We start from the raw sequence: 14,830 nt of genomic DNA, 5'->3' as shown, positions 1-14,830 counted from the left end.
TAGGTGAGGAGATATAACTTGGTGTAGTTTATTATGAAGTATTGGGGGTTTAATGAGGTGGATTAGGAAATATTGGTGGGGTGTTTAATGACATTCTGGTGACTCATCATCATCAGAATGATCCTCCACCTCCTCTTTGGAAAAGAGCTGGATAAGGCTATGTTGTTGCTATTGGTGTTGTTATTGACAACAAAGTTTATGAAGAGAAAACCAGATAATTGCAAATATTTCAACTGTAAAATTAAATTGGAAATAATGTTTATGTTTCACTTGTGCCATTCTACTTGGTTTATTTTGGAGGAAGAAAAACCTACAAAAACTCTTCATAATAATAATAATAATAGACTTTAATCTAATTGTATATGTATTTATATACACATACATATATATGAAAAAATATGTATAATATATACACAAAATGCACATATGTATATTTATATACATATGTATATTTATATGTCCGTATGTATGTATGATCATCATCATTTTACCCCCACTTTCCATGCTGGAATGGGTTGGATGGTTCAAAGAATGTCTTGCCTGAAGTTACATTTTCTGGTTTTCTTTCTACAGCTGGATGCTCTTCCTTACATCAACCCTGCACAATGTGCACTGGGTGCATCTTATGGCACCGTCACTATAGACGATTGCCATGTCCTTGACAGAACTAAAGGTTCCCCTCAATCTCTGGGTTTCACATATACCTTGGGATGAGGGTAATAAATATATGGAAAGGAGGGGTTGAGTGTTGGGGAGAGACTCAGGGAGGTCCAGTAACATCCCTAGTTTCATTGGAAGAATGGTGAAGAGAAGAGATTTACTGCCATTCTTTGTGACAGCAATAAGATAGCAGAGTAAAAAGAAGAAGAGAGAGAGAGCTTGAGAGATGAAAGATAGGGGTAGGGGTAATAGGGGCATGACAGTAGGGACTCAAGGTCTGAGAGTTGACACTCATCAAACTAGTTCTTTGGTGGTCTGGGAATATACCTCCAAGGAACCAGTTTGATAAATGCTAATAAACGAAACTTTTGGATCTTGGGTCACTCTGTTACTTCTGCTAAATACAAATATATATATATATATATATATATATATATATATATATATATACACACACACACACACACATATACATATACACATAGATATACATAGACACACGTGTAATTATATGAATATACCTTCACATACTCGTGTATAAATGTTTGTGTCTGTGTATGTATATATGTATGTTTATAGATATGAATTAATGAACAACAAAAGAAGATGAGTTATGTAATCACTTCCATTAGCTTCCAGCTGTTTCTGCTACAGGAAGCAGTGAACTCGAGCTGAGTGTGTGGGTGTAGGTGTCTGTACATTTGTTTATGTTTGCAATCTGTTTTAAGTTGCTCCAAGCAGACACATCTGTCAACCAATCACCCCCTCCTTGGAAGACATGGGAAATAAGAACTTTTGTTCTTGCAAAATGGTTTTGGGTGAGCAATAGGAAGGCTGTCTGTCTCTAAAACAATGCTGCAATAATATATTCATCTAACCCATGCTAGCATGCAAAATCAGATGTACAATCAAACATAAGTAAACCCATGTTTATACATTCATATATTCTCATGCACGCATAAACACACACACACACACACGTGTGTGTGTGCATTTGGTGTTAGGAAGATTATCCAGCTGTAGAAATCTTGCCAAATCTTTCATTGGAGCTCACCAATGTCCTCTGGCTCACTGCTTCCTCTTCAACTGTCCTACCCATGCCAGTTTGGGAAAATGGATGTCAAAACCTTTATAATACATCAGATGATGTATTTTCTCTTCTGTATTTTCCCTCTCATAATTTTGTTTTGTTTCTTGCCAGGTTCTTGTGAGTCCCACTCAGTCAAGTGTATGACTACACTCGATGAGGGTCACCAATCCTCACCTGGTTTCAAGCAAGAGAATATTTCACCAAGTTCTTCAAACATGAACAGCACAATGGTTGGATATGTTTTCTGGTGGAACACTGCAAACAAACGACACTGTGTGACGTGACATTTGTTTATAATTAGCAGCTGATGACAAGACAAGGAGACATGAGCTGACATATGCACACAGACAGACACACACACACACACACGCATAAACATACAAGTACAACTGTAGCTTTGCACACATGAATATACACACACACATATATATATATACCATAGGATTTATCAGTTCCATGTACGAAACCCACTCACAAGGCTTGGGTCAACCGGGAAGATTAAAAGAAATTACTTCTTTAAGGTGCTGCAAAGTGGGACTGAACCCGAGACCACAAGGTTTTGAAGTGAATTCCTTAACCTTACAGCCATGACCCAATCTTTTTTTTTTTTGGTGATATTTTGAAGATAATAATAATAATAATAATAATAATAATAATCCTAAAATTTTAGGTGTGGGGACTAGTTGATTGCATTGACCCCAGCCCCTAACTGGTTCTTATTTTATCAATCCCAAAAGGACGAGAGGCAAAGTCCACCTTGGCAGACTTTGAACTCAAAATGTAAACTTGTAAGAAATGATACAAAGCATTTTGTAACGATTCTGCTTGTTCATCACATTAATTAATTAATTAATTAATAATAATAATAATAATAATAATAATAATAATAATGATTTCTTTTATTTTTTTTTAATGCAATGAAAATGATTTCAAATTTTGGCAGAAGGCCAGCAAGTTCAAGGAAGGGGCCAGTCTATTACACTGACCCCAGTACTCAACTAGTACTTAATTTATCGATCCCAAAAGGATGAAAGGCTAAGTCAACCTTGGTGGAATTTGAATTCAGAATGTAAAGATGAACAAAATGCTGCTCAACATTTTGCTTTGCATCCTGACAGTTCTGCCAGCTCTTTGTAGTAGTAGTAGTAGTAGTAGTAGTAGTAGTAGTAGTAGTAGTAGTAGTAGTAGTAGTGATAAATAATAATAATAATAATAATAATAATAATAATAATAATAATAATAATAATTTCTTACTAAAGGCACAAGGCCTGAAATTTGGGGTGAGGGGACTAGTAAATTACATTGACCCCAGTGCATAACTGGTACTTATTGAATCGACCCCAAAAGGATGAAAGGCAAAGTCGACCTTGGTGGAATTTGAACTCAGAATGTAGCGGCAAACAAAATACTGGCAAGCATTTTGCCCATCGTGCTAACAATTCTACCAGCTCACCACCCAAATAATAATAATAATAATAATAATAATAATAATAATAATAATAAATAAAATTTAAAAAATAATAACAACAACAATACTAATGTAATAATAATAATAATAATAATAATAATAATAATAATAGTAATAATAATGATGATGATGACAACCCTACCTTTCCTATTTTGTATCCTTCATATGTCCTTCTCTTCTTTTACTTACATCTTTCTCTCTCTCTCTCTCTTTCTCTCTCTCTCTCTCTCTCTCTCTCTTTTTCTCTCTCTCTCTCTCTCTTTCTCTCTCTCTCTCTCTCTCTCTCTCTCTCTTTCACTGTCTCCTTTTAAATATCAACTTCAACATTTTAGTTTCCTTCTTTTATATAAGCATATATATATGTGTGTGTGTGAGTGTGTATATATATTGTGTACATGTATATGTATGTGTGTGTGTATATATATATATATATATATATATATGGGAGAATATACAAAAAATAACAACAGACGAGGACAGGTGGTGTAAATATATATATATATATATATTCTTTTACTCTTGTACTTGTTTCACTCATTTGACTGTGGTCATACTGGAGCACTGCCTATAGTCAAACAAATGGACCCCAGGATTTATTCTTTGTAAGCCTAGTACTTATTCTATTGGTCTCTTTTGCTGAACTTCTAAGTTACATGGATGAAAACACACCAACATCGGTTGCCAAGCAATGTTGGTGTGACAAAAATAGAGAAACAATTATGAACCTATTTGATTTCTTAGCTTCTATTTCTGTAAAATTGATTTACAAATTTTGAATTTTCCATGAAACATAAAATCTAAAACTTTTTGTCATTAAATAGAATTTACATTTTCTTTCTTTAGAATTCATCAAATATTTTTGAGATTGTTCAAGAAAATATGAACTTTCTCTTCTTGTAAAAGTATTTGAAATCCTGGACACATTTTTTATAGTTTATAAAACGGTAGGAGGAAATAAGCACAAATGTGAAGAGTGTGTGTGTATATATGTATGTATGCAAGTGTGTATCTCTCTCTCTCTCTCACTTTATATATATATATATATATATATATATATATATATTCTTTCCATCATTTAATCATGCTATAAATGTGTTAGTACTTATTGCTTAATTAAAATATCAACTTCATTTCCTAACCTAGCTGATCCCCAAATAGTTAAAATATGTACCGGACTTAAAAAGAAATACTGGTGCTCATATGATCAGTTAAATGCATGAAGGCAATGCTCCAGCATGGCCATGGTTCAATAAATAAAGGAGTAAAACACATCAGCCACACATTACATACATAACTTGAAATCTCTCCACCACCATGACCACCACCATCTAATCTGTTAACCTGTCTCTATAAATGTCACACCCCCTCTTCAATTATTATTCATGTCTTTCTTATCCACAAATCTACACTTAAAAAAAACCCATCACTATTCTATTTCTCAACCAAGTTGATAATTCCACAGAAATCTCCAAGAATATTTCGAAATTTACCAAAATATAACATAAATTATTCCTTCAAATACAATATTTAAATGTAATTTATAAAAATATATCAAAAATATAATCTTCTTAAATTTAATAGGATGTTTAACTTTTATAATGTCAAAATACAATTTATAAAGTTGAAATATGAAAATTATTTTTATAAACTGAATATTTGAAATGTAACAAATATATTTGTTTAAAATAAATTAAAATTATGGTTTCTGTTGTTGATGTTTAACTGAAAGTCAATTCTTATCTAGTAACCCTATGGTCAGACATTCTAGCCATGACCCCACCCATAAGTCATTATTATCTAACATGTTTTTAGGGGCACCTTTGGGACTTTGCTGTTGGTTTTGTAATAGAGTTTATAATAATTGCAGAAAATGTGAAGTAATTCTCAGAAGCCATCCATCTGGTAAATAATATCGAAGATGGTGAAAAAACATATTTAATGCATTGCACATTAAAAAGGTTGATGTAGGATAAAGATGTGCTGAGAGAGAAAATATATGTTGTCACCAAATTGTTTAATATTTAAACAATTCTTCTTGTTTGCTTCAAGATATAAAATAGAAATGAAATCACCAGAACAATTTCATTTATATTCAAAGTTTAATATTAAAATTTTAAAAAATCAGTTTAAAGAATTTGATTGATTGAAAGAAGAAAAAGATTAATTAGTAGAGTCGTTAGAACGTTGGACTTAATACCTTGTGGTATTTATACTGAGTCTTTGTCTGCTGAGTTCAAATCATGCCGAGATTAATTTTGATTTTTATTATGCAAGGGTCGATAGTTAAAATGCCCGTCTGAGGTGGTGGTCTGATGGAATTATATTTTTGACAAGATTTCTTCATCATCATCATCATCATCATCGTTTAACGTCCGCTTTCCATGCTAGCATGGGTTGGACGATTTGACTGAGGACTGGTGAAACCGGATGGCAACACCAGGCTCCAGTCTGATTTGGCAGAGTTTCTACAGCTGGATGCCCTTCCTAACGCCAACCACTCAGAGAGTGTAGTGGGTGCTTTTACGTGTCACCCGCACGAAAACGGCCACGCTCGAAATGGTGTCTTTTATGTGCCACCCGCACAAGCCAGTCCAGGGGCACTGGCAACGATCTCGCTCGAAAATCCTACAGGAGCCAGTCAGGCGGTACTGGCAACGGCCACGCTCAAAATGGTGCATCTCATGTGCCACCCGCACAAGAACCAGTCCAGGGGCACTGGCAACGATCTTACTTGGCTTGCCGGGTCTTCTCACGCACAGCCCATTTCCAAAGGTCTCGGTCCGTAGTCATCGCCTCGGTGAGGCCCAATGTACGAAGGTCTTGCCTCACCACCTCAGCCCAGGTCTTCCTGGGCCTACCTCTTCCACGGGTTCCCTCAACTGTTAGGGTGTGGCACTTTTTCACGCAGCTATCCTCCTCCATTCTCACCACATGTCCATACCAGCGCAATCGTCTCTCTTGCACGCCACAACTGATGCTTCTAATGTTCAGCTTTTCTCTCAAGATACTTACACTCTGACGGGTATTCACATTGACATTACACATCCAACGGAGCATACTGGCTTCATTCCTTGCGAGCTTACGTATGTCCTCAGCAGTTACAGCCCATGTTTCACTGCCATGTAGCATGGTTGTTCATACGCATGCGTCATACAGTCTGCCTTTTACTCTGAGTGAGAGTCCCTTTGTCGCCAGCAGGGGTAAGAGCTCTCTAAACTTTGCCCAGGCTATTCTTATTCTAGCAGCTACATTTCAGCGCACCCACCCCCACTACTAACTTGGTCGCCCAGATAGCGGAAGCTATCGACTACCTCTAGTTTTTCACACTGGAATGAGATAGAAGTTGTTTCCTGTTTGTTTGCAGTCTTTATTGCACCTGAACATCTGCCACAAACAAAAACTAACTTGCTAGTTAACCTGCCTTTGATGTTGCTGCACCTCTTATGTGTCCATAGCTTGCACCGGGTACATCTTATAGAGTTACTACCTACTCCTTTACTGCATACTGAGTAGGGCCATCTACCTGAAGGGGTTTGTGTTTTATCTACCTTCCTACTTATTAGGATTTTGGTTTTAGCTAGGTTGACTCTAAGGCCCTTCAATTCTAGACCTTGCTTCCACACCTGAAACTTCTCCTCTAGTTCTGATAGTGACTCCGCAATTAGGGCAAGGTCATCAGCATAGAGGAGCTCCCAGGGGCAACCTGTCTTGAACTCCTCTGTGATTGCCTGGAGGACTATGGTAAATAATAGGGGGCTGAGGACGGAACCTTGGTGGACCCCTACCTCTACCCGGAATTCATTGCTGTACTCATTTCCAACCCTCACCTTACTGGCAGCATCTCTGTACATGGCTCGCACAGCTCTCACTAACCATTCTTCTATCCCAAGTTTCCTCATTGACCACCAGATAAGGGATCGGGGGACCCTGTCAAAGGCTTTCTCCATGTCAACGAAAGCCAGGTACAGAGGTTTATCCTTAGCTAGGTATTTCTCTTGCAACTGTCTCACTAGAAATAAGGCATCAGTAGTGCTTTTACCTGGCACGAACCCAAACTGCATCTCATCTAAATTGATTCGCTCCCTAATTAGTTGGGCTATGACCCTCTCTGTAACTTTCATAACCTGATCTAACAGCTTGATGCCTCTGTAATTATTTGTATCTAAAGCGTCCCCTTTACCTTTGTAGCAGTTGACTATGATGCTGCTACACCAGTCATAGGGTATGACTCCTTCGTGTATCACCTGGTTCGTAATACGGGTGACTAGGCTATAGCCAACACTGCCAGATATTTTGAGCATCTCTGCAGTGATTCCTGATGGGCCGGGGGCTTTCCCGGTCTTCATACTCTTAATTGCTTTATCTACCCTGGTACTATCAACTCGGATAGCTGGTCCCTCTATTGGGTCGACATAAGGCAGGCTCTCTTTCTCCCATTCATTCTCTTTATTAAGCAATCTATCGTAGTGGCATCTCCAGACCTCTTTCTTTGCATCCTCATTTAATGCAAGCGTACCATCATCCATGCGAACACATTTCTCTCCTACAACATCACTATTCTCTCTCCTACACTGTCTTGCAACACGAAATACCTCGAGTCTTTGGTCCTCACGGCGCAGAACATTGGCAAATCTTTCCTTATCTGCTTCCCCTCTGGCTAAATAAACCTGTCGCCTAGCCTCCCTTCTGGCACATTGGTACAATTCCCTGCTACCACCGTTCTTCCAGTCCTTCCAAGCTTGTTTCTTTTGTCTAATAGCCCTGTCTACCTCCTTGTTCCACCACCACGTTACTTTGGGTCGGGAGGGGACCTTACACCACCCACAAATCTGGTCGGTGGCTTTCAACAGGTTGTCCCGCAGAAATCTCCAATTGTCTTCCACGTTGTATGATGCTATATCCCCTTCTATTTCGTTAAATGCTTCAAGTAACTTGTCTCTAAGTCTCTGTCCGTTTGCAGGGTCTTTAAGCTTCCACACCCTTCTTCTCCAAGCCTGTCTAATTCTGGGCACCCATTTTGCCTTAATCCCAAAGTCGCTAACTACTAATCTATGTTGTGGGGTACATTCTTCGCCAGGGTAGGTTTTGGCATTTATAAGCCGCCCTCTTTCCCTATTTCTGGCGAGGATGTAGTCGATTTGGCTAGAGTGTCTGCCGGAGCGGTAGGTGACTAGGTGACTGGCAGGTTTCCTGAAGTTGGTATTGCAGACCATAAGATTGGTTGCATCACAGAACTCCAGCAGTCTGGTTCCCTCCTCGTTGCGGGAACCGAAGCCATAGCCTCCATGTATGCCATGGAAGCCCCCAGCACGACGTCCGACATGACCGTTGAAGTCTCCAGCCACAAAGAGAAGGTCCCTGTCACTCGTCGACGAGGTAGTTTGCAAGAGGGTGTCATAGAATTGGTCTTTCAGACCATCTGGTAGCCCAGGTTGAGGTGCATAGGCTGAGATGACAGTAGCTAATCTATGATGAAGCACTAGTCTGATCTTAAGTACTCTGTCACTTACTCTAACGACCTCGATTACCTTATCCACCCATTTCTCCGCTAGAAGTATTCCTACGCCCCCGACCCCGTCAGTGTTCCCTGCCCAGAAAATCTTGTACCTGTGTTCTTTGCCTGTGAGGAACCTTGCAGAACCTCCTCTCCATCTTACTTCCTGGATGCAGCACATATCTACGCGTCTCCGTTCAAGCATCTCAACAATTTCACCAGATCTACCTTTCAGCGTACCGACGTTGAGAGTGCCAATCCTAACAGTATGGGTGTTGGGGGTGTGGGCCTGTAGCCTGGGAAGGGGAAAAGCAGTGTCGTGTACCTGAAAAGAAAACTTGCAATTGGAAGAATTCATAAGCAAAACAGTACCTACAACCTGCAAACATTTCTCAACCTTAATGCGCTACCCAAAGGTAGGGGAGAGGATGGCCAAGGCCACTAGATGGGTTCCGGGAGACAGCCGAGGTTGACAGGATGACAGAGGAATGAACTTCCGGTGGAGGGGGCGGGATGACAGAGGAATGAACTTCCGGTGGAGGGGGTGGGATGGCAGAGGAATGAACTTCCGGTGGAGCGGGTGGGATGACAGAGGAATGAACTTCCGGTGGAGGGGGTGGGATGACAGAGGAATGAACTTCCGGTGGAGGGGGTGGGATGACAGAGGAATGAACTTCCGGTGGAGGGGGTGGGATGACAGAGGAATGAACTTCCGGTGGAGGGGGTGGGAGGGCGGGTTACCGCCAGCGAGTAGATAGGGCTCTTAATTGTAGATTTTAAATATTTGAGAGACAACAATGCATAAATCGTAATTTTTTAAAAGAGCAATGAATTCTGGGTGATTAGAATATAACGTAGCATGAATTTAGGAAGCTTAGAAAATGAATAAGCATGAATTTAAGACAACAACTGAATTCAATTGAATTTCATGGAGAGAAACAAGATAAATAATAGGGGGCAAAACTAAAGCGCAAGGTATTATGAGATGTTTGAGGCCGTAAATAAATAAAAAAATCTCTATCTTATCTGCATCTTGGGTATTTCGTCGTAGTATGTCAGTGAGATAATTTAGAATGGGTTTCTCATTTATATATAGCCAGAACCTGAAGACCTTAAGGAAAACTACGAAGGAGAGAGAGGATGGAGGGGTAGACAGAGGCATGGCGGGAGAAAAGATCATCATCATCATCATCATATATATATATAAAGAGAGAGAGAGAGAGAGAGGGGGGACCAGTCAAGCAGCACATCACGCTGTAATTCTTGGGCTGAGAAATCAACACTTAAAAGCCATAATTTTAAGGAGCGATAAGAATTTTTGAATAAAGGAAAATGGGTAGTGGTGGGTAGGTACCGCCAGCGAGTAGATAGGGCTCTTAATTGTAGATTTTAAATATTTGAGAGACAACAATGCATAAATCGTAATTTTTTAAAAGAGCAATGAATTCTGGGTGATTAGAATATAACGTAGCATGAATTTAGGAAGCTTAGAAAATGAATAAGCATGAATTTAAGACAACAACTGAATTCAATTGAATTTCATGGAGAGAAACAAGATAAATAATAGGGGGCAAAACTAAAGCGCAAGGTATTATGAGATGTTTGAGGCCGTAAATAAATAAAAAAATCTCTATCTTATCTGCATCTTGGGTATTTCGTCGTAGTATGTCAGCGAGATAATTTAGAATGGGTTTCTCATTTATATATAGCCAGAACCTGAAGACCTTAAGGAAAACTACGAAGGAGAGAGAGGATGGAGGGGTAGACAGAGGCATGGCGGGAGAAAAGATCATCATCATCATCATCATATATATATATAAAGAGAGAGAGAGAGAGAGAGGGGGGACCAGTCAAGCAGCACATCACGCTGTAATTCTTGGGCTGAGAAATCAACACTTAAAAGCCATAATTTTAAGGAGCGATAAGAATTTTTGAATAAAGGAAAATGGGTAGTGGTGGGTAGGTACCGCCAGCGAGTAGATAGGGCTCTTAATTGTAGATTTTAAATATTTGAGAGACAACAATGCATAAATCGTAATTTTTTAAAAGAGCAATGAATTCTGGGTGATTAGAATATAACGTAGCATGAATTTAGGAAGCTTAGAAAATGAATAAGCATGAATTTAAGACAACAACTGAATTCAATTGAATTTCATGGAGAGAAACAAGATAAATAATAGGGGGCAAAACTAAAGCGCAAGGTATTATGAGATGTTTGAGGCCGTAAATAAATAAAAAAATCTCTATTTAAGCACAAAGTCCAGACTGTCCATTTTCTAAATCTGCATTTTAAAGAAAAAATTTTAAAAGATTGTTTTAAATTTCAAAAAATTAAAACAAAATTTCCTGGAAATTGAAAAAACAAAACTGTTAGGAGTGATTATATGGGATGCTTAAATCAGAACTCCAGCATGGACAAAATATAGAAAGAAGCAGAAAGAAAAATATTTAAATATCTCATGTATCAATGCTTAATGGACACTAGGCCTTCTGCAAGAAATAGCAGTCAAGTCTCCTTGAATCACAGAATTACCTGTCTGTCTATTATCAGCTCTTCTTAACAGCATTTGGAATCAGATACCTTCCTTGCAACCCTCCCCCGTATAGACATTCAGTCCCAGGGCACCATTTTCTACCATACACATGTGATTATTCTTTGTCTCTTGGCACAAGGCCTGGAATTCTAGTAGAGGCAGCTAATCGACTCCATCGACCCTGCGTGTGAACGATTCTTTCACCTCACTGGCTTATACACACACACACACACACACACACACACACACACAGTGTAACATCACTCACTCTCTCCCTCTCCATCTTTCTATTCATTTATTTACGTAATAATTCTCATTTTACTTTTAGCACAAGGCCTGCAATTATTGTGGGCAGCTAATCGATTACATTGACCCTATTACATGATTTGTGCTCAATTCATGACCATGGAACAATCAGATGCAAAGTTACCCTCACCAGAATTTGAACTCACAATGTGAAACTGTACAAAATGGCTGCAAGCATTTCCTCTGACATGTGAGGGATTCTGCCAACACGCTGTCTTATGAACATACACACACACATACTATAACTACAATAATATATATCATATATAGTTATATTAATATATATGCTTCTAGAAATAGCAGTCAAATTTCCTAAAATCACACATCATGCTGTGTTAGGTCTGAAGAATGTATCTGCATTGTAGGAAGGCTCGTTGGAATTACCAGCCAATTAAAGCTCTAATTACAGTGTACTTTCTAATGCATGTATATATGAGGTTGTAGTAACGTCTCACGCATGCGTGGAATTAAACAACCAAGCGTTCCCGCTTCTATTCTATCTCTTTCTCGGTCGGCCGGCCATGAGCATGGACGTGTCAACCAGTGTCTCCAACATTCCAACCTGGAGACAGTCTCTTGCTGGCCAGCAATAGAGCATGGACGTGTTTAGCTGTCACTCTCCATCTTTCAGACTTACGCTCAACAGCTTGCTTACATCTACATAACAACGTCCCAACAACTATGCTCACACACACAGAAGCTGTAACAACAAACAAGAGCTAAAGATATATATATTTACCACCTGAATGAATGTTGTTTAGGTTGATAGTCCGGAGTTCAGCGTTCCGTTATATTTTAAATTTTATATAGGAAAGTCAGGTATACATCTAATGATGTATAACCAACTTTCCAATACTGGTGACCCCCGACGTGATTCGAACACGCAGCCCGCTGAGCTACAATACCAACCTATAACTGGTGAACCCCGACTAAAGAACAAATACGGCCATGGAAACTGAATTACGTATTACCAACATCAACAAGCGCGGTTTTTATCTCGCCTCTGTTAGAGTGGATTTTTCCACTCACGATAAACAGACAAGAATTACAGCCTGCGACTTTCCAATTGTGTACTTAAAAAAAAAACTTGGTATAAAACTCTCACGTGTTCTGACTTTCTATCTGCTGTGATATCTCACATACATATAGACGGCCTGTCTTTTATTATGTTCTTATATGTCGCATTCACACTCTCACATACACATACATCTTTTATGCCACACTAAATAACTCTTGTTATTCATTTCATACGGTTGTCTTTTCTATCGTCTCATTACTGGTATTTACGAAATCTATGTTATCGAAGTATAACATTATTTGTATATCATCATTGATATATATTTTGTATTCGACCGTGTGACACGTTTAAATAAAAGGAGTCCTCTGTTTTTCCATTCGTCACCATTTGTCCTTTTGAGTTCGCACGGTCGTTCTTTCATCTTGGGTTAAGAAAATTTTTCTTCGAGGTTTTCGCTAATGGCCGTACAGAGATTTGTCTGTCGACCGTCTGTAAAAAGCGCACCTCTTCAACCATCATCAACGAACAGCCTTTTCACCACCAGCTTCATTCAACCAAGATTACCACCGTGACGACAACAATTACTACTACCAACTACAAGCATTCCTCCCGACGTCGCCAAGTTTCAACAGGACATTCTATCTCCTTGTGGGACTCTTGTACGAACTGGATTTTTTCTCTACAGACACTTTCACTTGTTCTGTGTTTTCACTTACACACACACTAGTGCACTCATATATTTTCTTTCCTTTCAGGGAAAACAAACAATCAGACTTTTACATTGCGTGATTCCAGTTTCCTGGACAGTTGTCATCATGGTTGTTTTGTCATTGTCATTTCATTTGTACATTGCATGCATGTATCACACGAGTGTACATTTCATTTCTTTCATTTTTCTTTGTGTGTGTTTTGTGCTACATCTTGTGGGTGGTTTTCAGTGGCCATCCTGCCTCAGGCGTTCTAACAGATTTCATATTATCGTGCGTTTCCGCACTGGCAAGGTAGCCCTGTAGTAACGCCGTGCGCATGCGTGGAATTAAACAACCAAGCGTTCCCGCTTCTATTCTATCTCTTTCTCGGTCGGCTGGCCATGAGCATGGACGTGTCAAGCAGTGTCTCCAACATTCCAACCTGGAGACAGTCTCTTTCTTGCTGGCCAGCAATAGAGCATGGACGTGTTTAGCTGTCACTCTCCATCTTTCGGAGTTACACTCGACAGCTCGCTTACATCTACATAACAATGTCCCAACAACTATGCTCACACACACAGAAGCTGTAACAATAAACAAGAGCTAAAGATATATATATTTACCACCTGAATAAATGTTGTTTAGGTTGATAGTCCGGAGTTCAGCATTCCGTTATATTCTTAATATTATATAGGAAAGTCAGGTATACATCTAATGATGGATAACCCACTTTCCTATAAGGTCATACAGGATCTCTGTCTAGTAGCTAGATCACTTTTAGTAAATGTTGATTTAACCCCTCCCCTTAACATTTCTGGCTTTCTCCATAAGTCAGGAAAAAAATCTATTCGTTTTGAGGACAGGGAGTCGCTTCTTGTATATCTGTATATATAGTTGTATTGATATTTTCTCTTGTAGAAATAGCAGTCAAATCCCTTTAAATCACACATTATACTGGGTAATGTCTGAAGGAAATATCTATAGTGTGACTCAGCTTGTTAGAAATAACGTCCAAATCTCCCTCTGACATTAAACATAGGAGATGAAAGAGAGAGACAAAGAGAGTAGAATGAGAGAGGGAGGAGGACATATAATGAGGGAGTGAGAAAGAAGGTGCTACATGGAGGGATCGATGGAATAACTACAAGGCTTAACAAAAAAATGAGGGGTGTTCATTAACGATGTCCTATCACCCACCCACTTCCAGTTATTGCAGGAAACAGAACTTGTACAGGTAGAATCCTACATGTCTCTACACGTCACATTGTAAATTGCAGCTTTCCACTAGAATTCGTTTGTCTTTTTTGGCTGCTGAAGTGCACTAAGCAGTTATAATGGAGGCAGTTGAATGCAGATCAATGATCAGGTTCTTTATACTTGAAAGGTCGTACACCAAATGAGACTTTTGATGAGATGAAAGAAGTTTATGGTGACGATGCACCATCATACGACATAGTCAAGCACTAGCATCACCAGTTCAAATGGGGCTGGACATTGGTGGAAACAGTTGGACAACCACATTCTTTATATTCTTATCATGATTCTGCACCATCCCTCTGTACACCACTATA

At 39.1% G+C, this 14,830-nt stretch overlaps 3 protein-coding genes across 3 annotated transcripts in view; all 3 read right to left on the bottom strand.

Moving 5' to 3' along the window:
• Positions 1–14,830, bottom strand: part of LOC149130513 (uncharacterized) — a 193,239-nt gene that overhangs the window by 142,794 nt on the left and 35,615 nt on the right. The window lies entirely within an intron of this gene.
• LOC149130515 (uncharacterized) overlaps positions 1–14,830 on the bottom strand; it is a 125,438-nt gene that overhangs the window by 92,700 nt on the left and 17,908 nt on the right.
• Positions 1–14,830, bottom strand: part of LOC149130516 (uncharacterized) — a 55,238-nt gene that overhangs the window by 38,591 nt on the left and 1,817 nt on the right. The window lies entirely within an intron of this gene.

The sequence above is a fragment of the Octopus bimaculoides genome, chromosome 28 (assembly GCF_046866305.1).
Source record: "Octopus bimaculoides isolate indiv1 chromosome 28, ASM4686630v1, whole genome shotgun sequence".
Lineage (NCBI taxonomy): Eukaryota > Metazoa > Mollusca > Cephalopoda > Octopoda > Octopodidae > Octopus > Octopus bimaculoides.
The sequence above is the reverse complement of the archived record's forward strand: the minus strand, read 5'-3'. Positions and strand labels throughout refer to the sequence as shown.